The 19,064-nt window shown below is 46.1% G+C and overlaps 61 non-coding genes across 61 annotated transcripts; all 61 read left to right on the top strand.

Moving 5' to 3' along the window:
• Positions 1-138: 138 nt before the first annotated feature.
• Positions 139-257, top strand: LOC123435646. The gene has a single exon (XR_006626891.1). It is a non-coding gene; the product is annotated as a 5S ribosomal RNA (ribosomal RNA).
• A 188-nt stretch (positions 258-445) lies between these two features.
• On the top strand, positions 446-564 carry LOC123436464. Its single transcript, XR_006627687.1, has one exon. It is a non-coding gene; the product is annotated as a 5S ribosomal RNA (ribosomal RNA).
• Positions 565-737: 173 nt separating this feature from the next.
• Positions 738-856, top strand: LOC123435647. Its single transcript, XR_006626893.1, has one exon. It is a non-coding gene; the product is annotated as a 5S ribosomal RNA (ribosomal RNA).
• A 185-nt stretch (positions 857-1,041) lies between these two features.
• On the top strand, positions 1,042-1,160 carry LOC123438374. Its single transcript, XR_006629519.1, has one exon. It is a non-coding gene; the product is annotated as a 5S ribosomal RNA (ribosomal RNA).
• A 178-nt stretch (positions 1,161-1,338) lies between these two features.
• LOC123434367 lies at positions 1,339-1,457 on the top strand. The gene has a single exon (XR_006625652.1). It is a non-coding gene; the product is annotated as a 5S ribosomal RNA (ribosomal RNA).
• Positions 1,458-1,669: 212 nt separating this feature from the next.
• Positions 1,670-1,788, top strand: LOC123434379. Its single transcript, XR_006625663.1, has one exon. It is a non-coding gene; the product is annotated as a 5S ribosomal RNA (ribosomal RNA).
• Positions 1,789-1,970: 182 nt separating this feature from the next.
• LOC123436392 lies at positions 1,971-2,089 on the top strand. The gene has a single exon (XR_006627618.1). It is a non-coding gene; the product is annotated as a 5S ribosomal RNA (ribosomal RNA).
• A 185-nt stretch (positions 2,090-2,274) lies between these two features.
• On the top strand, positions 2,275-2,393 carry LOC123434392. Its single transcript, XR_006625675.1, has one exon. It is a non-coding gene; the product is annotated as a 5S ribosomal RNA (ribosomal RNA).
• Positions 2,394-2,577: 184 nt separating this feature from the next.
• On the top strand, positions 2,578-2,696 carry LOC123437469. The gene has a single exon (XR_006628647.1). It is a non-coding gene; the product is annotated as a 5S ribosomal RNA (ribosomal RNA).
• A 224-nt stretch (positions 2,697-2,920) lies between these two features.
• Positions 2,921-3,039, top strand: LOC123435291. Its single transcript, XR_006626546.1, has one exon. It is a non-coding gene; the product is annotated as a 5S ribosomal RNA (ribosomal RNA).
• A 200-nt stretch (positions 3,040-3,239) lies between these two features.
• LOC123438395 lies at positions 3,240-3,358 on the top strand. The gene has a single exon (XR_006629539.1). It is a non-coding gene; the product is annotated as a 5S ribosomal RNA (ribosomal RNA).
• Positions 3,359-3,570: 212 nt separating this feature from the next.
• Positions 3,571-3,689, top strand: LOC123435292. The gene has a single exon (XR_006626547.1). It is a non-coding gene; the product is annotated as a 5S ribosomal RNA (ribosomal RNA).
• A 206-nt stretch (positions 3,690-3,895) lies between these two features.
• LOC123437039 lies at positions 3,896-4,014 on the top strand. The gene has a single exon (XR_006628242.1). It is a non-coding gene; the product is annotated as a 5S ribosomal RNA (ribosomal RNA).
• A 194-nt stretch (positions 4,015-4,208) lies between these two features.
• Positions 4,209-4,327, top strand: LOC123438737. The gene has a single exon (XR_006629862.1). It is a non-coding gene; the product is annotated as a 5S ribosomal RNA (ribosomal RNA).
• Positions 4,328-4,442: 115 nt separating this feature from the next.
• On the top strand, positions 4,443-4,561 carry LOC123437192. Its single transcript, XR_006628386.1, has one exon. It is a non-coding gene; the product is annotated as a 5S ribosomal RNA (ribosomal RNA).
• A 173-nt stretch (positions 4,562-4,734) lies between these two features.
• On the top strand, positions 4,735-4,853 carry LOC123437220. The gene has a single exon (XR_006628412.1). It is a non-coding gene; the product is annotated as a 5S ribosomal RNA (ribosomal RNA).
• A 185-nt stretch (positions 4,854-5,038) lies between these two features.
• Positions 5,039-5,157, top strand: LOC123434405. The gene has a single exon (XR_006625686.1). It is a non-coding gene; the product is annotated as a 5S ribosomal RNA (ribosomal RNA).
• Positions 5,158-5,348: 191 nt separating this feature from the next.
• On the top strand, positions 5,349-5,467 carry LOC123434956. The gene has a single exon (XR_006626220.1). It is a non-coding gene; the product is annotated as a 5S ribosomal RNA (ribosomal RNA).
• Positions 5,468-5,650: 183 nt separating this feature from the next.
• Positions 5,651-5,769, top strand: LOC123434416. Its single transcript, XR_006625697.1, has one exon. It is a non-coding gene; the product is annotated as a 5S ribosomal RNA (ribosomal RNA).
• A 218-nt stretch (positions 5,770-5,987) lies between these two features.
• LOC123435916 lies at positions 5,988-6,106 on the top strand. Its single transcript, XR_006627159.1, has one exon. It is a non-coding gene; the product is annotated as a 5S ribosomal RNA (ribosomal RNA).
• Positions 6,107-6,290: 184 nt separating this feature from the next.
• Positions 6,291-6,409, top strand: LOC123432516. Its single transcript, XR_006624094.1, has one exon. It is a non-coding gene; the product is annotated as a 5S ribosomal RNA (ribosomal RNA).
• Positions 6,410-6,591: 182 nt separating this feature from the next.
• On the top strand, positions 6,592-6,710 carry LOC123437134. Its single transcript, XR_006628331.1, has one exon. It is a non-coding gene; the product is annotated as a 5S ribosomal RNA (ribosomal RNA).
• Positions 6,711-6,931: 221 nt separating this feature from the next.
• LOC123435293 lies at positions 6,932-7,050 on the top strand. The gene has a single exon (XR_006626548.1). It is a non-coding gene; the product is annotated as a 5S ribosomal RNA (ribosomal RNA).
• Positions 7,051-7,271: 221 nt separating this feature from the next.
• LOC123437040 lies at positions 7,272-7,390 on the top strand. The gene has a single exon (XR_006628243.1). It is a non-coding gene; the product is annotated as a 5S ribosomal RNA (ribosomal RNA).
• A 194-nt stretch (positions 7,391-7,584) lies between these two features.
• On the top strand, positions 7,585-7,703 carry LOC123438175. The gene has a single exon (XR_006629334.1). It is a non-coding gene; the product is annotated as a 5S ribosomal RNA (ribosomal RNA).
• A 224-nt stretch (positions 7,704-7,927) lies between these two features.
• On the top strand, positions 7,928-8,046 carry LOC123434428. Its single transcript, XR_006625710.1, has one exon. It is a non-coding gene; the product is annotated as a 5S ribosomal RNA (ribosomal RNA).
• Positions 8,047-8,228: 182 nt separating this feature from the next.
• Positions 8,229-8,347, top strand: LOC123438560. Its single transcript, XR_006629695.1, has one exon. It is a non-coding gene; the product is annotated as a 5S ribosomal RNA (ribosomal RNA).
• Positions 8,348-8,532: 185 nt separating this feature from the next.
• On the top strand, positions 8,533-8,651 carry LOC123435976. Its single transcript, XR_006627218.1, has one exon. It is a non-coding gene; the product is annotated as a 5S ribosomal RNA (ribosomal RNA).
• A 184-nt stretch (positions 8,652-8,835) lies between these two features.
• LOC123434269 lies at positions 8,836-8,954 on the top strand. The gene has a single exon (XR_006625556.1). It is a non-coding gene; the product is annotated as a 5S ribosomal RNA (ribosomal RNA).
• A 393-nt stretch (positions 8,955-9,347) lies between these two features.
• On the top strand, positions 9,348-9,466 carry LOC123434439. Its single transcript, XR_006625723.1, has one exon. It is a non-coding gene; the product is annotated as a 5S ribosomal RNA (ribosomal RNA).
• Positions 9,467-9,648: 182 nt separating this feature from the next.
• On the top strand, positions 9,649-9,767 carry LOC123438169. Its single transcript, XR_006629328.1, has one exon. It is a non-coding gene; the product is annotated as a 5S ribosomal RNA (ribosomal RNA).
• A 182-nt stretch (positions 9,768-9,949) lies between these two features.
• Positions 9,950-10,068, top strand: LOC123434451. Its single transcript, XR_006625735.1, has one exon. It is a non-coding gene; the product is annotated as a 5S ribosomal RNA (ribosomal RNA).
• A 182-nt stretch (positions 10,069-10,250) lies between these two features.
• On the top strand, positions 10,251-10,369 carry LOC123434462. Its single transcript, XR_006625747.1, has one exon. It is a non-coding gene; the product is annotated as a 5S ribosomal RNA (ribosomal RNA).
• A 181-nt stretch (positions 10,370-10,550) lies between these two features.
• On the top strand, positions 10,551-10,669 carry LOC123434386. The gene has a single exon (XR_006625669.1). It is a non-coding gene; the product is annotated as a 5S ribosomal RNA (ribosomal RNA).
• A 179-nt stretch (positions 10,670-10,848) lies between these two features.
• Positions 10,849-10,967, top strand: LOC123434504. The gene has a single exon (XR_006625787.1). It is a non-coding gene; the product is annotated as a 5S ribosomal RNA (ribosomal RNA).
• A 185-nt stretch (positions 10,968-11,152) lies between these two features.
• LOC123431670 lies at positions 11,153-11,271 on the top strand. The gene has a single exon (XR_006623258.1). It is a non-coding gene; the product is annotated as a 5S ribosomal RNA (ribosomal RNA).
• A 185-nt stretch (positions 11,272-11,456) lies between these two features.
• On the top strand, positions 11,457-11,575 carry LOC123434474. The gene has a single exon (XR_006625759.1). It is a non-coding gene; the product is annotated as a 5S ribosomal RNA (ribosomal RNA).
• Positions 11,576-11,754: 179 nt separating this feature from the next.
• Positions 11,755-11,873, top strand: LOC123434486. The gene has a single exon (XR_006625770.1). It is a non-coding gene; the product is annotated as a 5S ribosomal RNA (ribosomal RNA).
• A 181-nt stretch (positions 11,874-12,054) lies between these two features.
• LOC123434621 lies at positions 12,055-12,173 on the top strand. Its single transcript, XR_006625903.1, has one exon. It is a non-coding gene; the product is annotated as a 5S ribosomal RNA (ribosomal RNA).
• Positions 12,174-12,352: 179 nt separating this feature from the next.
• LOC123434498 lies at positions 12,353-12,471 on the top strand. The gene has a single exon (XR_006625781.1). It is a non-coding gene; the product is annotated as a 5S ribosomal RNA (ribosomal RNA).
• Positions 12,472-12,653: 182 nt separating this feature from the next.
• LOC123432582 lies at positions 12,654-12,772 on the top strand. The gene has a single exon (XR_006624158.1). It is a non-coding gene; the product is annotated as a 5S ribosomal RNA (ribosomal RNA).
• A 185-nt stretch (positions 12,773-12,957) lies between these two features.
• LOC123435516 lies at positions 12,958-13,076 on the top strand. Its single transcript, XR_006626763.1, has one exon. It is a non-coding gene; the product is annotated as a 5S ribosomal RNA (ribosomal RNA).
• Positions 13,077-13,258: 182 nt separating this feature from the next.
• On the top strand, positions 13,259-13,377 carry LOC123434511. Its single transcript, XR_006625794.1, has one exon. It is a non-coding gene; the product is annotated as a 5S ribosomal RNA (ribosomal RNA).
• Positions 13,378-13,558: 181 nt separating this feature from the next.
• On the top strand, positions 13,559-13,677 carry LOC123434740. Its single transcript, XR_006626015.1, has one exon. It is a non-coding gene; the product is annotated as a 5S ribosomal RNA (ribosomal RNA).
• A 179-nt stretch (positions 13,678-13,856) lies between these two features.
• On the top strand, positions 13,857-13,975 carry LOC123434859. The gene has a single exon (XR_006626129.1). It is a non-coding gene; the product is annotated as a 5S ribosomal RNA (ribosomal RNA).
• Positions 13,976-14,157: 182 nt separating this feature from the next.
• LOC123431671 lies at positions 14,158-14,276 on the top strand. The gene has a single exon (XR_006623259.1). It is a non-coding gene; the product is annotated as a 5S ribosomal RNA (ribosomal RNA).
• A 185-nt stretch (positions 14,277-14,461) lies between these two features.
• LOC123436053 lies at positions 14,462-14,580 on the top strand. The gene has a single exon (XR_006627291.1). It is a non-coding gene; the product is annotated as a 5S ribosomal RNA (ribosomal RNA).
• A 181-nt stretch (positions 14,581-14,761) lies between these two features.
• On the top strand, positions 14,762-14,880 carry LOC123434978. Its single transcript, XR_006626241.1, has one exon. It is a non-coding gene; the product is annotated as a 5S ribosomal RNA (ribosomal RNA).
• Positions 14,881-15,059: 179 nt separating this feature from the next.
• On the top strand, positions 15,060-15,178 carry LOC123434522. The gene has a single exon (XR_006625805.1). It is a non-coding gene; the product is annotated as a 5S ribosomal RNA (ribosomal RNA).
• A 182-nt stretch (positions 15,179-15,360) lies between these two features.
• On the top strand, positions 15,361-15,479 carry LOC123436927. Its single transcript, XR_006628134.1, has one exon. It is a non-coding gene; the product is annotated as a 5S ribosomal RNA (ribosomal RNA).
• A 179-nt stretch (positions 15,480-15,658) lies between these two features.
• LOC123435092 lies at positions 15,659-15,777 on the top strand. Its single transcript, XR_006626355.1, has one exon. It is a non-coding gene; the product is annotated as a 5S ribosomal RNA (ribosomal RNA).
• Positions 15,778-15,962: 185 nt separating this feature from the next.
• On the top strand, positions 15,963-16,081 carry LOC123431672. Its single transcript, XR_006623260.1, has one exon. It is a non-coding gene; the product is annotated as a 5S ribosomal RNA (ribosomal RNA).
• A 182-nt stretch (positions 16,082-16,263) lies between these two features.
• On the top strand, positions 16,264-16,382 carry LOC123434533. Its single transcript, XR_006625817.1, has one exon. It is a non-coding gene; the product is annotated as a 5S ribosomal RNA (ribosomal RNA).
• A 181-nt stretch (positions 16,383-16,563) lies between these two features.
• Positions 16,564-16,682, top strand: LOC123435208. The gene has a single exon (XR_006626467.1). It is a non-coding gene; the product is annotated as a 5S ribosomal RNA (ribosomal RNA).
• A 179-nt stretch (positions 16,683-16,861) lies between these two features.
• LOC123436721 lies at positions 16,862-16,980 on the top strand. Its single transcript, XR_006627934.1, has one exon. It is a non-coding gene; the product is annotated as a 5S ribosomal RNA (ribosomal RNA).
• A 185-nt stretch (positions 16,981-17,165) lies between these two features.
• LOC123432136 lies at positions 17,166-17,284 on the top strand. The gene has a single exon (XR_006623734.1). It is a non-coding gene; the product is annotated as a 5S ribosomal RNA (ribosomal RNA).
• Positions 17,285-17,469: 185 nt separating this feature from the next.
• LOC123434545 lies at positions 17,470-17,588 on the top strand. The gene has a single exon (XR_006625829.1). It is a non-coding gene; the product is annotated as a 5S ribosomal RNA (ribosomal RNA).
• Positions 17,589-17,772: 184 nt separating this feature from the next.
• Positions 17,773-17,891, top strand: LOC123435326. Its single transcript, XR_006626582.1, has one exon. It is a non-coding gene; the product is annotated as a 5S ribosomal RNA (ribosomal RNA).
• A 393-nt stretch (positions 17,892-18,284) lies between these two features.
• Positions 18,285-18,403, top strand: LOC123434556. The gene has a single exon (XR_006625840.1). It is a non-coding gene; the product is annotated as a 5S ribosomal RNA (ribosomal RNA).
• Positions 18,404-18,585: 182 nt separating this feature from the next.
• Positions 18,586-18,704, top strand: LOC123438171. The gene has a single exon (XR_006629330.1). It is a non-coding gene; the product is annotated as a 5S ribosomal RNA (ribosomal RNA).
• A 182-nt stretch (positions 18,705-18,886) lies between these two features.
• Positions 18,887-19,005, top strand: LOC123431934. The gene has a single exon (XR_006623540.1). It is a non-coding gene; the product is annotated as a 5S ribosomal RNA (ribosomal RNA).
• The last annotated feature ends 59 nt before the right edge of the window (positions 19,006-19,064 follow it).

The raw sequence follows: 19,064 nt of genomic DNA on the forward strand, positions 1-19,064 counted from the left end.
CTATATGACCTCATTTTCTTATTTTTGACGATTACTGTGTGACTTTTCCCACCGCGCTTGACACCCAACGACTAGTAGTAGTAGTAGTAGTAGTAGTAGTAGGGGCAAGCATAAGGAACAAATAGATAGTTGCATGTCGGATGCGATCATACCAGCACTAAAGCACCGGATCCCATCAGAACTCCGAAGTTAAGCGTGCTTGGGCGAGAGTAGTACTAGGATGGGTCACCTCCTGGGAAGTCCTCGTGTTGCATTCCCCTTTTTAAATATATTTTTGCGCCACGTGACAAGGATGTCGCGGGACCGTGATCTATATGACCTTATTTTCTTATTTTTGACGATTACTGTGTGACTTTTCCCACCGCGCTTGACACCCAACGACTAGTAGTAGTAGTAGTAGTAGTAGTAGGGGCAAGCATAAGGAACAAATAGATAGTTGCATGTCGGATGCGATCATACCAGCACTAAAGCACCGGATCCCATCAGAACTTCGAAGTTAAGCGTGCTTGGGCGAGAGTAGTACTAGGATGGGTGACCTCCTGGGAAGTCCTCGTGTTGCATTCCCCTTTTTAAATATATTTTTGCGCCACGTGACAAGGATGACGCGGGAGCGTGATCTATATGACCTCATTTTCTTATTTTTGACGATTACTGTGTGACTTTTCCCACCGCGCTTGACACCCAACGACTAGTAGTAGTAGGGGCAAGCATAAGGAACAAATAGATAGTTGCATGTCGGATGCGATCATACCAGCACTAAAGCACCGGATCCCATCAGAACTCCGAAGTTAAGCGTGCTTGGGCGAGAGTAGTACTAGGATGGGTCACCTCCTGGGAAGTCCTCGTGTTGCATTCCCCTTTTTAAATATATTTTTGCGCCACGTGACAAGGATGACGCGGGACCGTGATCTATATGACCTCATTTTCTTATTTTTGACGATTACTGTGTGACTTTTCCCACCGCGCTTGACACCCAACGACTAGTAGTAGTAGTAGTAGTAGTTGGGGCAAGCATAAGGAACAAATAGATAGTTGCATGTCGGATGCGATCATACCAGCACTAAAGCATCGGATCCCATCAGAACTCCGAAGTTAATCGTGCTTGGGCGAGAGTAGTACTAGGATGGGTGACCTCCTGGGAAGTCCTCGTGTTGCATTCCCCTTTTTAAATATATTTTTGCGCCACGTGACAAGGATGACGCGGGACCGTGATCTATATGACCTCCTTTTCTTATTTTTGACGATTACTGTGTGACTTTTCCCACCGCGCTTGACACCCAACGACTAGTAGTATTGTAGTAGGGGCAAGCATAAGGAACAAATAGATAGTTGCATGTCGGATGCGATCATACCAGCACTAAAGCACCGGATCCCATCAGAACTCCGAAGTTAAGCGTGCTTGGGCGAGAGTAGTACTAGGATGGGTGACCTCCTGGGAAGTCCTCGTGTTGCATTCCCCTTTTTAAATATATTTTTGCGCCACGTGACAAGGATGACGCGGGAACGTGATCTATATGACCTCATTTTCTTATTTTTGACGATTACTGTGTGACTTTTCCCACCGCGCTTGACACCCAACGGCTAGTAGTAGTAGTAGTAGTAGTAGTAGTAGTAGTAGTAGTAGTAGTAGTAGGGGCAAGCATAAGGAACAAATAGATAGTTGCATGTGGGATGCGATCATACCAGCACTAAAGCACCGGATCCCATCAGAACTCCGAAGTTAAGCGTGCTTGGGCGAGAGTAGTACTAGGATGGGTGACCTCCTGGGAAGTCCTCGTGTTGCATTCCCCTTTTTAAATATATTTTTGCGCCACGTGACAAGGATGACGCGGGACCGTGATCTATATGACCTCATTTTCTTATTTTTGACGATTACTGTGTGACTTTTCCCACCGCGCTTGACACCCAACGACTAGTAGTAGTAGTAGTAGTAGGGGCAAGCATAAGGAACAAATAAATAGTTGCATGTCGGATGCGATCATACCAGCACTAAAGCATCGGATCCCATCAGAACTCCGAAGTTAAGCGTGCTTGGGCGAGAGTAGTACTAGGATGGGTGACCTCCTGGGAAGTCCTCGTGTTGCATTCCCCTTTTTAAATATATTTTTGCGCCACGTGACAAGGATGACGCGGGAACGTGATCTATATGACCTCATTTTCTTATTTTTGACGATTACTGTGTGACTTTTCCCACCGCGCTTGACACCCAACGACTAGTAGTAGTAGTAGTAGTAGTAGGGGCAAGCATAAGGAACAAATAGATAGTTGCATGTCGGATGCGATCATACCAGCACTAAAGCACCGGATCCCATCAGAACTCCGAAGTTAAGCGTGCTTGGGCGAGAGTAGTACTAGGATGGGTGACCTCCTGGGAAGTCCTCGTGTTGCATTCCCCTTTTTAAATATATTTTTGCGCCACGTGACAAGGATGACGCGGGACCGTGATCTATATGACCTCATTTTCTTATTTTTGACGATTACTGTGTGACTTTTCCCACCGCGCTTGACACCCAACGACTAATAGTAGTGGTAGTAGTAGTAGGGCAAGCATAAGGAACAAATAGATAGTTGCATGTCGGATGCCATCATACCAGCACTAAAGCACCGGATCCCATCAGAACTCCGAAGTTAAGCGTGCTTGGGCGAGAGTAGTACTAGGATGGGTGACCTCCTGGGAAGTCCTCGTGTTGCATTCCCCTTTTTAAATATATTTTTGCGCCACGTGACAAGGATGACGCGGGACCGTGATCTATATGACCTCATTTTCTTATTTTTGACGATTACTGTGTGACTTTTCCCACCGCGCTTGACACCCAACGACTAGTAGTAGTACTAGTAGTAGTAGTAGTAGTAGTAGTAGTAGTAGTAGTAGTAATAGTAGTAGGGGCAAGCATAAGGAACAAATAGATAGTTGCATGTCGGATGCGATCATACCAGCATTAAAGCACCGGATCCCATCAGAACTCCGAAGTTAAGCGTGCTTGGGCGAGAGTAGTACTAGGATGGGTGACCTCCTGGGAAGTCCTCGTGTTGCATTCCCCTTTTTAAATATATTTTTGCGCCACGTGACAAGGATGACGCGGGAACGTGATCTATATGACCTCATTTTCTTATTTTTGACGATTACTGTGTGACTTTTCCCACCGCGCTTGACACCCAACGACTAGTAGTAGTAGTAGTAGTAGTAGTAGTAGTAGTAGTAGGGGCAAGCATAAGGAACAAATAGATAGTTGCATGTCGGATGCGATCATACCAGCACTAAAGCACCGGATCCCATCAGAACTCCGAAGTTAAGCGTGCTTGGGCGAGAGTAGTACTAGGATAGGTGACCTCCTAGGAAGTCCTCGTGTTGCATTCCCCTTTTTAAATATATTTTTGCGCCACGTGACAAGGATGACGCGGGAGCGTGATCTATATGACCTCATTTTCTTATTTTTGACGATTATTGTGTGACTTTTCCCACCGCGCTTGACACCCAACGACTAGTAGTAGTAGTAGTAGTAGTAGTAGTAGTAGTAGTAGTAATAGTAGTAGGGGCAAGCATAAGGAACAAATAGATAGTTGCATGTCGGATGCGATCATACCAGCATTAAAGCACCGGATCCCATCAGAACTCCGAAGTTAAGCGTGCTTGGGCGAGAGTAGTACTAGGATGGGTGACCTCCTGGGAAGTCCTCGTGTTGCATTCCCCTTTTTAAATATATTTTTGCGCCACGTGACAAGGATGACGCGGGAGCGTGATCTATATGACCTCATTTTCTTATTTTTGACGATTACTGTGTGACTTCTCCCACCGCGCTTGACACCCAAGGACTAGTAGTAGTAGTAGTAGTAGTGGTAGTAGTAGTAGTAGTAGTAGGGGCAAGCATAAGGAACAAATAGATAGTTGCATGTTGGATGCGATCATACCAGCACTAAAGCACCGGATCCCATCAGAACTCCGAAGTTAAGCGTGCTTGGGCGAGAGTAGTACTAGGATAGGTGACCTCCTGGGAAGTCCTCGTGTTGCATTCCCCTTTTTAAATATATTTTTGCGCCACGTGACAAGGATGACGCGGGAGCGTGATCTATATGACCTCATTTTCTTATTTTTGACGATTACTGTGTGACTTTTCCCACCGCGCTTGACACCCAACGACTAGTAGTAGTAGCAGTAGTAGTAGTAGTAGTAGGGGCAAGCATAAGGAACAAATAGATAGTTGCATGTCGGATGCGATCATACCAGCACTAAAGCACCGGATCCCATTAGAACTTTGAAGTTAAGCGTGCTTGGGCGAGAGTAGTACTAGGATGGGTGACCTCCTGGGAAGTCCTCGTGTTGCATTCCCGTTTTTAAATATATTTTTGCGCCACGTGACAAGGATGACGCGGGATAGTAGTAGTAGTAGTATTAGTAGTAGTAGTAGGGGCAAGCATAAGGAACAAATAGATAGTTGCATGTCGGATGCGATCATACCAGCACTAAAGCACAGGATCCCATCAGAACTCCGAAGTTAAGCGTGCTTGGGCGAGAGTAGTACTAGGATGGGTGACCTCCTGGGAAGTCCTCGTGTTGCATTCCCCTTTTTAAATATATTTTTGCGCCACGTGACAAGGATGACGCGGGAGCGTGATCTATATGACCTCATTTTCTTATTTTTGACGATTACTGTGTGACTTTTCCCACCGCGCTTGACACCCAACGACTAGTAGTAGTAGGGGCAAGCATAAGGAACAAATAGATAGTTGCATGTCGGATGCGATCATACCCGCACTAAAGCACCGGATCCCATCAGAACTCCGAAGTTAAGCGTGCTTGGGCGAGAGTAGTACTAGGATGGGTCACCTCCTGGGAAGTCCTCGTGTTGCATTCCCCTTTTTAAATATATTTTTGCGCCACGTGACAAGGATGACGCGGGAGCGTGATCTATATGACCTCATTTTCTTATTTTTGACGATTACTGTGTGACTTTTCCCACCGCGCTTGACACCCAACGACTAGTAGTAGTAGTAGTAGTAGTAGGGGCAAGCATAAGGAACAAATAGATAGTTGCATGTCGGATGCGATCATACCAGCACTAAAGCACCGGATCCCATCAGAACTCCGAAGTTAAGCGTGCTTGGGCGAGAGTAGTACTAGGATGGGTGACCTCCTGGGAAGTCCTCGTGTTGCATTCCCCTTTTTAAATATATTTTTGCGCCACGTGACAAGGATGACGCGGGAACGTGATCTATATGACCTCATTTTCTTATTTTTGACGATTACTGTGTGACTTTTCCCACCGCGCTTGACACCCAACGACTAGTAGTAGTAGTAGTAGTAGTAGTAGTAGGGGCAAGCATAAGGAACAAATAGATAGTTGCATGTCGGATGCGATCATACCAGCACTAAAGCACCGGATCCCATCAGAACTCCGAAGTTAAGCGTGCTTGGGCGAGAGTAGTACTAGGATGGGTGACCTCTTGGGAAGTCCTCGTGTTGCATTCCCTTTTTAAATATATTTTTGCGCCACGTGACAAGGATGACGCGGGACCGTGATCTATATGACCTCATTTTCTTATATTTGACGATTACTGTGTGACTTTTCCCACCGCGCTTGACACCCAACGACTAATAGTAGTAGTAGTAGTAGTAGGGCAAGCATAAGGAACAAATAGATAGTTGCATGTCGGATGCGATCATACCAGCACTAAAGCACCGGATCCCATCAGAACTCCGAAGTTAAGCGTGCTTGGGCGAGAGTAGTACTAGGATGGGTGACCTCCTGGGAAGTCCTCGTGTTGCATTCCCCTTTTTAAATATATTTTTGCGCCACGTGACAAGGATGACGCGGGAACGTGATCTATATGACCTCATTTTCTTATTTTTGACGATTACTGTGTGACTTTTCCCACCGCGCTTGACACCCAACAACTACTAGTAGTAGTAGTAGTAGTAGTAGTAGTAGTAGTAGTAGTAGTAGTAGTAGTAGGGGCAAGCATAAGGAACAAATAGATAGTTGCATGTCGGATGCGATCATACCAGCACTAAAGCACCGGATTCCATCAGAACTCCGAAGTTAAGCGTGCTTGGGCGAGAGTAGTACTAGGATGGGTGACCTCCTGGGAAGTCCTCGTGTTGCATTCCCCTTTTTAAATATATTTTTGCGCCACGTGACAAGGATGACGCGGGACCGTGATCTATATGACCTCATTTTCTTATTTTTGACGATTACTGTGTGACTTTTCCCACCGCGCTTGACACCCAACGACTAATAGTAGTAGTAGTAGTAGTAGGGCAAGCATAAGGAACAAATAGATAGTTGCATGTCGGATGCCATCATACCAGCACTAAAGCACCGGATCCCATCAGAACTCCGAAGTTAAGCGTGCTTGGGCGAGAGTAGTACTAGGATGGGTGACCTCCTGGGAAGTACTGGTGTTGCATTCCCCTTTTTAAATATATTTTTGCGCCACGTGACAAGGATGACGCGGGAGCGTGATCTATCTGACCTCATTTTCTTATTTTTGACGATTACTGTGTGACTTTTCCCACCGCGCTTGACACCCAACGACTAGTAGTAGTAGTAGTAGTAGGGGCAAGCATAAGGAACAAATAGATAGTTGCACGTCGGATGCGATCATACCAGCACTAAAGCACCGGATCCCATCAGAACTCCGAAGTTAAGCGTGCTTGGGCGAGAGTAGTACTAGGATGGGTGACCTCCTGGGTAGTCCTCGTGTTGCATTCCCCTTTTTAAATATATTTTTGCGCCACGTGACAAGGATGACGCGGGACCGTGATCTATATGACCTCATTTTCTTATTTTTGACGATTACTGTGTGACTTTTCCCACCGCGCTTGACACCCAACGACTAGTAGTAGTAGTAGTAGTAGTAGTAGTAGTAGTAGTAGTAGTAGTAGTAATAGTAGTAGGGGCAAGCATAAGGAACAAATAGATAGTTGCATGTCGGATGCGATCATACCAGCATTAAAGCACCGGATCCCATCAGAACTCCGAAGTTAAGCGTGCTTGGGCGAGAGTAGTACTAGGATGGGTGACCTCCTGGGAAGTCCTCGTGTTGCATTCCCCTTTTTAAATATATTTTTGCGCCACGTGACAAGGATGACGCGGGAGCGTGATCTATATGACCTCATTTTCTTATTTTTGACGATTACTGTGTGACTTTTCCCACCGCGCTTGACACCCAACGACTAGTAGTAGTAGTAGTAGTAGTGGTAGTAGTAGTAGTAGTAGTAGTAGTAGTAGTAGTAGGGGCAAGCATAAGGAACAAATAGATAGTTGCATGTCGGATGCGATCATACCAGCACTAAAGCACCGGATCCCATCAGAACTCCGAAGTTAAGCGTGCTTGGGCGAGAGTAGTACTAGGATAGGTGACCTCCTGGGAAGTCCTCGTGTTGCATTCCCCTTTTTAAATATATTTTTGCGCCACGTGACAAGGATGACACGGGAGCGTGATCTATATGACCTCATTTTCTTATTTTTGACGATTACTGTGTGACTTTTCCCACCGCGCTTGACACCCAACGACTAGTAGTAGTAGCAGTAGTAGTAGTAGTAGTAGGGGCAAGCATAAGGAACAAATAGATAGTTGCATGTCGGATGCGATCATACCAGCACTAAAGCACCGGATCCCATCAGAACTTTGAAGTTAAGCGTGCTTGGGCGAGAGTAGTACTAGGATGGGTGACCTCCTGGGAAGTCCTCGTGTTGCATTCCCCTTTTTAAATATATTTTTGCGCCACGTGACAAGGATGACGCGGGAGCGTGATATATATGACCTCATTTTCTTTTTTTTGACGATTACTGTGTGACTTTTCCCACCGCGCTTGACACCCAACGACTAGTAGTAGTAGTAGTAGTAGTAGTAGTAGTAGTAGTAGTAGTAGTAGTAGTAGTAGTAGTAGGGGCAAGCATAAGGAACAAATAGATAGTTGCATGTCGGATGCGATCATACCAGCACTAAAGCACCGGATCCCATCAGAACTCCGAAGTTAAGCGTGCTTGGGCGAGAGTAGTACTAGGATGGGTGACCTCCTGGGAAGTCCTCGTGTTGCATTCCCCTTTTTAAATATATTTTTGCGCCACGTGACAAGGATGACGCGGGACCGTGATCTATATGACCTCATTTTCTTATTTTTGACGATTACTGTGTGACTTTTCCCACCGCGCTTGACACCCAACGACTACTAGTAGTAGTAGTAGTAGGGGCAAGCATAAGGAACAAATAGATAGTTGCATGTCGGATGCGATCATACCAGCACTAAAGCACCGGATCTCATTAGAACTCCAAAGTTAAGCGTGCTTGGGCGAGAGTAGTACTAGGATGGGTGACCTCCTGGGAACTCCTCGTGTTGCATTCCCCTTTTTAAATATATTTTTGCGCCACGTGACAAGGATGACGCGGGAACGTGATCTATATGACCTCATTTTCTTATTTTTGACGATTACTGTGTGACTTTTCCCACCGCGCTTGACACCCAACGACTAGTAGTAGTAGTAGTAGTAGTAGGGGCAAGCATAAGGAACAAATAGATAGTTGCATGTCGGATGCGATCATACCAGCACTAAAGCACCGGATCCCATCAGAACTCCGAAGTTAAGCGTGCTTGGGCGAGAGTAGTACTAGGATGGATGACCTCCTGGGAAGTCCTCGTGTTGCATTCCCCTTTTTAAATATATTTTTGCGCCACGTGACAAGGATGACGCGGGACCGTGATCTATATGACCTCATTTTCTTATTTTTGACGATTACTGTATGACTTTTCCCACCGCGCTTGACACCCAACGACTAGTAGTAGTAGTAGTAGTAGTAGGGCAAGCATAAGGAACAAATAGATAGTTGCATGTCGAATGCGATCATACCAGCACTAAAGCACCGGATCCCATCAGAACTCCGAAGTTAAGCGTGCTTGGGCGAGAGTAGTACTAGGATGGGTGACCTCCTGGGAAGTCCTCGTGTTGCATTCCCCTTTTTAAATATATTTTTGCGCCACGTGACAAGGATGACGCGGGAGCGTGATCTATATGATCTCATTTTCTTATTTTTGACGATTACTGTGTGACTTTTCCCACCGCGCTTGACACCCAACGACTAGTAGTAGTAGTAGTAGGGGCAAGCATAAGGAACAAATAGATAGTTGCATGTCGGATGCGATCATACCAGCACTAAAGCACCGGATCCCCTTTTTAAATATATCTTTGCGCCACGTGACAAGGATGACGCGGGAGCGTGATCTATATGACCTCATTTTCTTATTTTTGACGATTACTGTGTGACTTTTCCCACCGCGCTTGACACCCAACGACTAGTAGTAGTAGTAGTAGGGGCAAGCATAAGGAACAAATAGATAGTTGCATGTCGGATGCGATCATACCAGCACTAAAGCACCGGATCCCATCAGAACTCCGAAGTTAAGCGTGCTTGGGCGAGAGTAGTACTAGGATGGGTGACCTCCTGGGAAGTCCTCGTGTTGCATTCCCCTTTTTAAATATATTTTTGCGCCACGTGACAAGGATGACGCGGGACCGTGATCTATATGACCTCATTTTCTTATTTTTGACGATTACTGTGTGACTTTTCCCACCGCGCTTGACACCCAACGACTACTAGTAGTAGTAGTAGTAGGGGCAAGCATAAGGAACAAATAGATAGTTGCATGTCGGATGCGATCATACCAGCACTAAAGCACCGGATCCCATCAGAACTCCAAAGTTAATCGTGCTTGGGCGAGAGTAGTACTAGGATGGGTGACCTCCTGGGAAGTCCTCGTGTTGCATTCCCCTTTTTAAATATATTTTTGCGCCACGTGACAAGGATGACGCGGGAACGTGATCTATATGACCTCATTTTCTTATTTTTGACGATTACTGTGTGACTTTTCCCACCGCGCTTGACACCCAACGACTAGTAGTAGTAGTAGTAGTAGGGGCAAGCATAAGGAACAAATAGATAGTTGCATGTCGGATGCGATCATACCAGCACTAAAGCACCGGATCCCATCAGAACTCCGAAGTTAAGCGTGCTTGGGCGAGAGTAGTACTAGGATGGGTGACCTCCTGGGAAGTCCTCGTGTTGCATTCCCCTTTTTAAATATATTTTTGCGCCACGTGACAAGGATGACGCGGGAACGTGATCTATATGACCTCATTTTCTTATTTTTGAAGATTACTGTGTGACTTTTCCCACCGCGCTTGACACCCAACGACTAGTAGTAGTAGTAGTAGTAGGGGCAAGCATAAGGAACAAATAGATAGTTGCATGTCGGATGCGATCATACCAGCACTAAAGCACCGGATCCCATCAGAACTCCGAAGTTAAGCGTGCTTGGGCGAGAGTAGTACTAGGATGGGTGACCTCCTGGGAAGTCCTCGTGTTGCATTCCCCTTTTTAAATATATTTTTGCGCCACGTGACAAGGATGACGCGGGACCGTGATCTATATGACCTCATTTTCTTATTTTTGACGATTACTGTATGACTTTTCCCACCGCGCTTGACACCCAACGACTAGTAGTAGTAGTAGTAGTAGGGCAAGCATAAGGAACAAATAGATAGTTGCATGTCGAATGCGATCATACCAGCACTAAAGCACCGGATCCCATCAGAACTCCGAAGTTAAGCGTGCTTGGGCGAGAGTAGTACTAGGATGGGTGACCTCCTGGGAAGTCCTCGTGTTGCATTCCCCTTTTTAAATATATTTTTGCGCCACGTGACAAGGATGACGCGGGAGCGTGATCTATATGACCTCATTTTCTTATTTTTGACGATTACTGTGTGACTTTTCCCACCGCGCTTGACACCCAACGACTAGTAGTAGTAGTAGTAGGGGCAAGCATAAGGAACAAATAGATAGTTGAATGTCGAATGCGATCATACCAGCACTAAAGCACCGGATCCCATCAGAACTCCGAAGTTAAGCGTGCTTGGGCGAGAGTAGTACTAGGATGGGTGACCTCCTGGGAAGTCCTCGTGTTGCATTCCCCTTTTTAAATATATTTTTGCGCCACGTGACAAGGATGACGCGGGAGCGTGATCTATATGACCTCATTTTCTTATTTTTGACGATTACTGTGTGACTTTTCCCACCGCGCTTGACACCCAACGACTACTAGTAGTAGTAGTAGTAGTAGGGGCAAGCATAAGGAACAAATAGATAGTTGCATGTCGGATGCGATCATACCAGCACTAAAGCACCGGATCCCATCAAAACTCCAAAGTTAAGCGTGCTTGGGCGAGAGTAGTACTAGGATGGGTGACCTCCTGGGAAGTCCTCGTGTTGCATTCCCCTTTTTAAATATATTTTTGCGCCACGTGACAAGGATGACGCGGGAACGTGATCTATATGACCTCATTTTCTTATTTTTGACGATTACTGTGTGGCTTTTCCCACCGCGCTTGACACCCAACGACTAGTAGTAGTAGTAGTAGTAGTAGGGGCAAGCATAAGGAACAAATAGATAGTTGCATGTCGGATGCGATCATACCAGCACTAAAGCACCGGATCCCATCAGAACTCCGAAGTTAAGCGTGCTTGGGCGAGAGTAGTACTAGGATGGGTGACCTCCTGGGAAGTCCTCGTGTTGCATTCCCCTTTTTAAATATATTTTTGCGCCACGTGACAAGGATGACGCGGGACCGTGATCTATATGACCTCATTTTCTTATTTTTGACGATTACTGTATGTTTTCCCACCGCGCTTGACACCCAACGACTAGTAGTAGTAGTAGTAGTAGGGCAAGCATAAGGAACAAATAGATAGTTGCATGTCGGATGCGATCATACCAGCACTAAAGCACCGGATCCCATCAGAACTCCGAAGTTAAGCGTGCTTGGGCGAGAGTAGTACTAGGATGGGTGACCTCCTGGGAAGTCCTCGTGTTGCATTCCCCTTTTTAAATATATTTTTGCGCCACGTGACAAGGATGACGCGGGACCGTGATCTATATGACCTCATTTTCTTATTTTTGACGATTACTGTATGACTTTTCCCACCGCGCTTGACACCCAACGACTAGTAGTAGTAGTAGTAGTAGGGCAAGCATAAGGAACAAATAGATAGTTGCATGTCGAATGCGATCATACCAGCACTAAAGCACCGGATCCCATCAGAACTCCGAAGTTAAGCGTGCTTGGGCGAGAGTAGTACTAGGATGGGTGACCTCCTGGGAAGTCCTCGTGTTGCATTCCCCTTTTTAAATATATTTTTGCGCCACGTGACAAGGATGACGCGGGAGCGTGATCTATATGACCTCATTTTCTTATTTTTGACGATTACTGTGTGACTTTTCCCACCGCGCTTGACACCCAACGACTAGTAGTAGTAGTAGTAGGGGCAAGCATAAGGAACAAATAGATAGTTGCATGTCGGATGCGATCATACCAGCACTAAAGCACCGGATCCCATCAGAACTCCGAAGTTAAGCGTGCTTGGGCGAGAGTAGTACTAGGATGGGTGACCTCCTGGGAAGTCCTCGTGTTGCATTCCCCTTTTTAAATATATTTTTGCGCCACGTGACAAGGATGACGCGGGACCGTGATCTATATGACCTCATTTTCTTATTTTTGACGATTACTGTGTGACTTTTCCCACCGCGCTTGACACCCAACGACTACTAGTAGTAGTAGTAGTAGGGGCAAGCATAAGGAACAAATAGATAGTTGCATGTCGGATGCGATCATACCAGCACTAAAGCACCGGATCCCATCAGAACTCCAAAGTTAATCGTGCTTGGGCGAGAGTAGTACTAGGATGGGTGACCTCCTGGGATGTCCTCGTGTTGCATTCCCCTTTTTAAATATATTTTTGCGCCACGTGACAAGGATGACGCGGGAACGTGATCTATATGACCTCATTTTCTTATTTTTGACGATTACTGTGTGACTTTTCCCACCGCGCTTGACACCCAACGACTAGTAGTAGTAGTAGTAGTAGTAGGGGCAAGCATAAGGAACAAATAGATAGTTGCATGTCGGATGCGATCATACCAGCACTAAAGCACCGGATCCCATCAGAACTCCGAAGTTAAGCGTGCTTGGGCGAGAGTTGTACTAGGATGGGTGACCTCCTGGGAAGTCCTCGTGTTGCATTCCCCTTTTTAAATATATTTTTGCGCCACGTGACAAGGATGACGCGGGAACGTGATCTATATGACCTCATTTTCTTATTTTTGACGATTACTGTGTGACTTTTCCCACCGCGCTTGACACCCAACGACTAGTAGTAGTAGTAGTAGTAGGGGCAAGCATAAGGAACAAATAGATAGTTGCATGTCGGATGCGATCATACCAGCACTAAAGCACCGGATCCCATCAGAACTCCGAAGTTAAGCGTGCTTGGGCGAGAGTAGTACTAGGATGGGTGACCTCCTGGGAAGTCCTCGTGTTGCATTCCCCTTTTTAAATATATTTTTGCGCCACGTGACAAGGATGACGCGGGACCGTGATCTATATGACCTCATTTTCTTATTTTTGACGATTACTGTATGACTTTTCCCACCGCGCTTGACACCCAACGACTAGTAGTAGTAGTAGTAGTAGGGCAAGCATAAGGAACAAATAGATAGTTGCATGTCGAATGCGATCATACCAGCACTAAAGCACCGGATCCCATCAGAACTCCGAAGTTAAGCGTGCTTGGGCGAGAGTAGTACTAGGATGGGTGACCTCCTGGGAAGTCCTCGTGTTGCATTCCCCTTTTTAAATATATTTTTGCGCCACGTGACAAGGATGACGCGGGAGCGTGATCTATATGACCTCATTTTCTTATTTTTGACGATTACTGTGTGACTTTTCCCACCGCGCTTGACACCCAACGACTAGTAGTAGTAGTAGTAGGGGCAAGCATAAGGAACAAATAGATAGTTGAATGTCGAATGCGATCATACCAGCACTAAAGCACCGGATCCCATCAGAACTCCGAAGTTAAGCGTGCTTGGGCGAGAGTAGTACTAGGATGGGTGACCTCCTGGGAAGTCCTCGTGTTGCATTCCCCTTTTTAAATATATTTTTGCGCCACGTGACAAGGATGACGCGGGAGCGTGATCTATATGACCTCATTTTCTTATTTTTGACGATTACTGTGTGACTTTTCCCACCGCGCTTGACACCCAACGACTACTAGTAGTAGTAGTAGTAGGGGCAAGCATAAGGAACAAATAGATAGTTGCATGTCGGATGCGATCATACCAGCACTAAAGCACCGGATCCCATCAAAACTCCAAAGTTAAGCGTGCTTGGGCGAGAGTAGTACTAGGATGGGTGACCTCCTGGGAAGTCCTCGTGTTGCATTCCCCTTTTTAAATATATTTTTGCGCCACGTGACAAGGATGACGCGGGAACGTGATCTATATGACCTCATTTTCTTATTTTTGACGATTACTGTGTGGCTTTTCCCACCGCGCTTGACACCCAACGACTAGTAGTAGTAGTAGTAGTAGTAGGGGCAAGCATAAGGAACAAATAGATAGTTGCATGTCGGATGCGATCATACCAGCACTAAAGCACCGGATCCCATCAGAACTCCGAAGTTAAGCGTGCTTGGGCGAGAGTAGTACTAGGATGGGTGATCTCCTGGGAAGTCCTCGTGTTGCATTCCCCTTTTTAAATATATTTTTGCGCCACGTGACAAGGATGACGCGGGACCGTGATCTATATGACCTCATTTTCTTATTTTTGACGATTACTGTATGACTTTTCCCACCGCGCTTGACACCCAACGACTAGTAGTAGTAGTAGTAGTAGGGCAAGCATAAGGAACAAATAGATAGTTGCATGTCGAATGCGATCATACCAGCACTAAAGCACCGGATCCCATCAGAACTCCGAAGTTAAGCGTGCTTGGGCGAGAGTAGTACTAGGATGGGTGACCTCCTGGGAAGTCCTCGTGTTGCATTCCCCTTTTTAAATATATTTTTGCGCCACGTGACAAGGATGACGCGGGAGCGTGATCTATATGACCTCATTTTCTTATTTTTGACGATTACTGTGTGACTTTTCCCACCGCGCTTGACACCCAACGACTAGTAGTAGTAGTAGTAGGGGCAAGCATAAGGAACAAATAGATAGTTGCATGTCGGATGCGATCATACCAGCACTAAAGCACCGGATCCCATCAGAACTCCGAAGTTAAGCGTGCTTGGGCGAGAGTAGTACTAGGATGGGTGACCTCCTGGGAAGTCCTCGTGTTGCATTCCCCTTTTTAAATATATTTTTGCGCCACGTGACAAGGATGACGCGGGACCGTGATCTATATGACCTCATTTTCTTATTTTTGACGATTACTGTGTGACTTTTCCCACCGCGCTTGACACCCAACGACTACTAGTAGTAGTAGTAGTAGGGGCAAGCATAAGGAACAAATAGATAGTTGCATGTCGGATGCGATCATACCAGCACTAAAGCACCGGATCCCATCAGAACTCCAAAGTTAAGCGTGCTTGGGCGAGAGTAGTACTAGGATGGGTGACCTCCTGGGAACTCCTCGTGTTGCATTCCCCTTTTTAAATATATTTTTGCGCCACGTGACAAGGATGACGCGGGAACGTGATCTATATGACCTCATTTTCTTATTTTTGACGATTACTGTGTGACTTTTCCCACCGCGCTTGACACCCAACGACTAGTAGTAGTAGTAGTAGGGGCAAGCATAAGGAACAAATAGATAGTTGAATGTCGAATGCGATCATACCAGCACTAAAGCACCGGATCCCATCAGAACTCCGAAGTTAAGCGTGCTTGGGCGAGAGTAGTACTAGGATGGGTGACCTCCTGGGAAGTCCTCGTGTTGCATTCCCCTTTTTAAATATATTTTTGCGCCACGTGACAAGGATGACGCGGGAGCGTGATCTATATGACCTCATTTTCTTATTTTTGACGATTACTGTGTGACTTTTCCCACCGCGCTTGACACCCAACGACTACTAGTAGTAGTAGTAGTAGTAGGGGCAAGCATAAGGAACAAATAGATAGTTGCATGTCGGATGCGATCATACCAGCACTAAAGCACCGGATCCCATCAAAACTCCAAAGTTAAGCGTGCTTGGGCGAGAGTAGTACTAGGATGGGTGACCTCCTGGGAAGTCCTCGTGTTGCATTCCCCTTTTTAAATATATTTTTGCGCCACGTGACAAGGATGACGCGGGAACGTGATCTATATGACCTCATTTTCTTATTTTTGACGATTACTGTGTGGCTTTTCCCACCGCGCTTGACACCCAACGACTAGTAGTAGTAGTAGTAGTAGGGGCAAGCATAAGGAACAAATAGATAGTTGCATGTCGGATGCGATCATACCAGCACTAAAGCACCGGATCCCATCAGAACTCCGAAGTTAAGCGTGCTTGGGCGAGAGTAGTACTAGGATGGGTGACCTCCTGGGAAGTCCTCGTGTTGCATTCCCCTTTTTAAATATATTTTTGCGCCACGTGACAAGGATGACGCGGGACCGTGATCTATATGACCTCATTTTCTTATTTTTGACGATTACTGTATGACTTTTCCCACCGCGCTTGACACCCAACGACTAGTAGTAGTAGTAGTAGTAGGGCAAGCATAAGGAACAAATAGATAGTTGCATGTCGAATGCGATCATACCAGCACTAAAGCACCGGATCCCATCAGAACTCCGAAGTTAAGCGTGCTTGGGCGAGAGTAGTACTAGGATGGGTGACCTCCTGGGAAGTCCTCGTGTTGCATTCCCCTTTTTAAATATATTTTTGCGCCACGTGACAAGGATGACGCGGGAGCGTGATCTATATGACCTCATTTTCTTATTTTTGACGATTACTGTGTGACTTTTCCCACCGCGCTTGACACCCAACGACTAGTCGTAGTAGTAGTAGGGGCAAGCATAAGGAACAAATAGATAGTTGCATGTCGGATGCGATCATACCAGCACTAAAGCACCGGATCCCATCAGAACTCCGAAGTTAAGCGCGCTTGGGCGAGAGTAGTACTAGGATGGGTGACCTCCTGGGAAGTCCTCGTGTTGCATTCCCCTTTTTAAATATATTTTTGCGCCACGTGACAAGGATGACGCGGGACCGTGATCTATATGACCTCATTTTCTTATTTTTGACGATTACTGTGTGACTTTTCCCACCGCGCTTGACACCCAACGACTAGTAGTAGTAGTAGTAGTAGTAGGGGCAAGCATAAGGAACAAATAGATAGTTGCATGTCGGATGCGATCATACCAGCACTAAAGCACCGGATCCCATCAGAACTCCAAAGTTAAGCGTGCTTGGGCGATAGTAGTACTAGGATGGGTGACCTCCTGGGAACTCCTCGTGTTGCATTCCCCTTTTTAAATATATTTTTGCGCCACGTGACAAGGATGACGCGGGAACGTGATCTATATGACCTCATTTTCTTATTTTTGACGATTACTGTGTGACTTTTCCCACCGCGCTTGACACCCAACGACTAGTAGTAGTAGTAGTAGTAGTAGGGGCAAGCATAAGGAACAAATAGATAGTTGCATGTCGGATGCGATCATACCAGCACTAAAGCACCGGATCCCATCAGAACTCCGAAGTTAAGCGTGCTTGGGCGAGAGTAGTACTAGGATGGGTGACCTCCTGGGAAGTCCTCGTGTTGCATTCCCCTTTTTAAATATATTTTTGCGTCACGTGACAAGGATGACGCGGGACCGTGATCTATATGACCTCATTTTCTTATTTTTGACGATTACTGTATGACTTTTCCCACCGCGCTTGACACCCAACGACTAGTAGTAGTAGTAGTAGTAGTAGGGCAAGCATAAGGAACAAATAGATAGTTGCATGTCGAATGCGATCATACCAGCACTAAAGCACCGGATCCCATCAGAACTCCGAAGTTAAGCGTGCTTGGGCGAGAGTAGTACTAGGATGGGTGACCTCCTGGGAAGTCCTCGTGTTGCATTCCCCTTTTTAAATATATTTTTGCGCCACGTGACAAGGATGACGCGGGAGCGTGATCTATATGATCTCATTTTCTTATTTTTGACGATTACTGTGTGACTTTTCCCACCGCGCTTGACACTCAACGACTAGTAGTAGTAGTAGTAGGGGCAAGCATAAGGAACAAATAGATAGTTGCATGTCGGATGCGATCATACCAGCACTAAAGCACCGGATCCCCTTTTTAAATATATTTTTGCGCCACGTGACAAGGATGACGCGGGAGCGTGATCTATATGACCTCATTTTCTTATTTTTGACGATTACTGTGTGACTTTTCCCACCGCGCTTGACACCCAACGACTAGTAGTAGTAGTAGTAGGGGCAAGCATAAGGAACAAATAGATAGTTGCATGTCGGATGCGATCATACCAGCACTAAAGCACCGGATCCCATCAGAACTCCGAAGTTAAGCGTGCTTGGGCGAGAGTAGTACTAGGATGGGTGACCTCCTGGGAAGTCCTCGTGTTGCATTCCCCTTTTTAAATATATTTTTGCGCCACGTGACAAGGATGACGCGGGACCGTGATCTATATGACCTCATTTTCTTATTTTTGACGATTACTGTGTGACTTTTCCCACCGCGCTTGACACCCAACGACTACTAGTAGTAGTAGTAGTAGGGGCAAGCATAAGGAACAAATAGATAGTTGCATGTCGGATGCGATCATACCAGCACTAAAGCACCGGATCCCATCAGAACTCCAAAGTTAATCGTGCTTGGGCGAGAGTAGTACTAGGATGGGTGACCTCCTGGGAAGTCCTCGTGTTGCATTCCCCTTTTTAAATATATTTTTGCGCCACGTGACAAGGATGACGCGGGAACGTGATCTATATGACCTCATTTTCTTATTTTTGACGATTACTGTGTGACTTTTCCCACCGCGCTTGACACCCAACGACTAGTAGTAGTAGTAGTAGTAGGGGCAAGCATAAGGAACAAATAGATAGTTGCATGTCGGATGCGATCATACCAGCACTAAAGCACCGGATCCCATCAGAACTCCGAAGTTAAGCGTGCTTGGTCCAGAGTAGTACTAGGATGGGTGACCTCCTGGGAAGTCCTCGTGTTGCATTCCCCTTTTTAAATATATTTTTGCGCCACGTGACAAGGATGACGCGGGACCGTGATCTATAT

This window comes from Hordeum vulgare, chromosome 2H, assembly GCF_904849725.1.
Source record: "Hordeum vulgare subsp. vulgare chromosome 2H, MorexV3_pseudomolecules_assembly, whole genome shotgun sequence".
NCBI lineage: Eukaryota > Viridiplantae > Streptophyta > Magnoliopsida > Poales > Poaceae > Hordeum > Hordeum vulgare.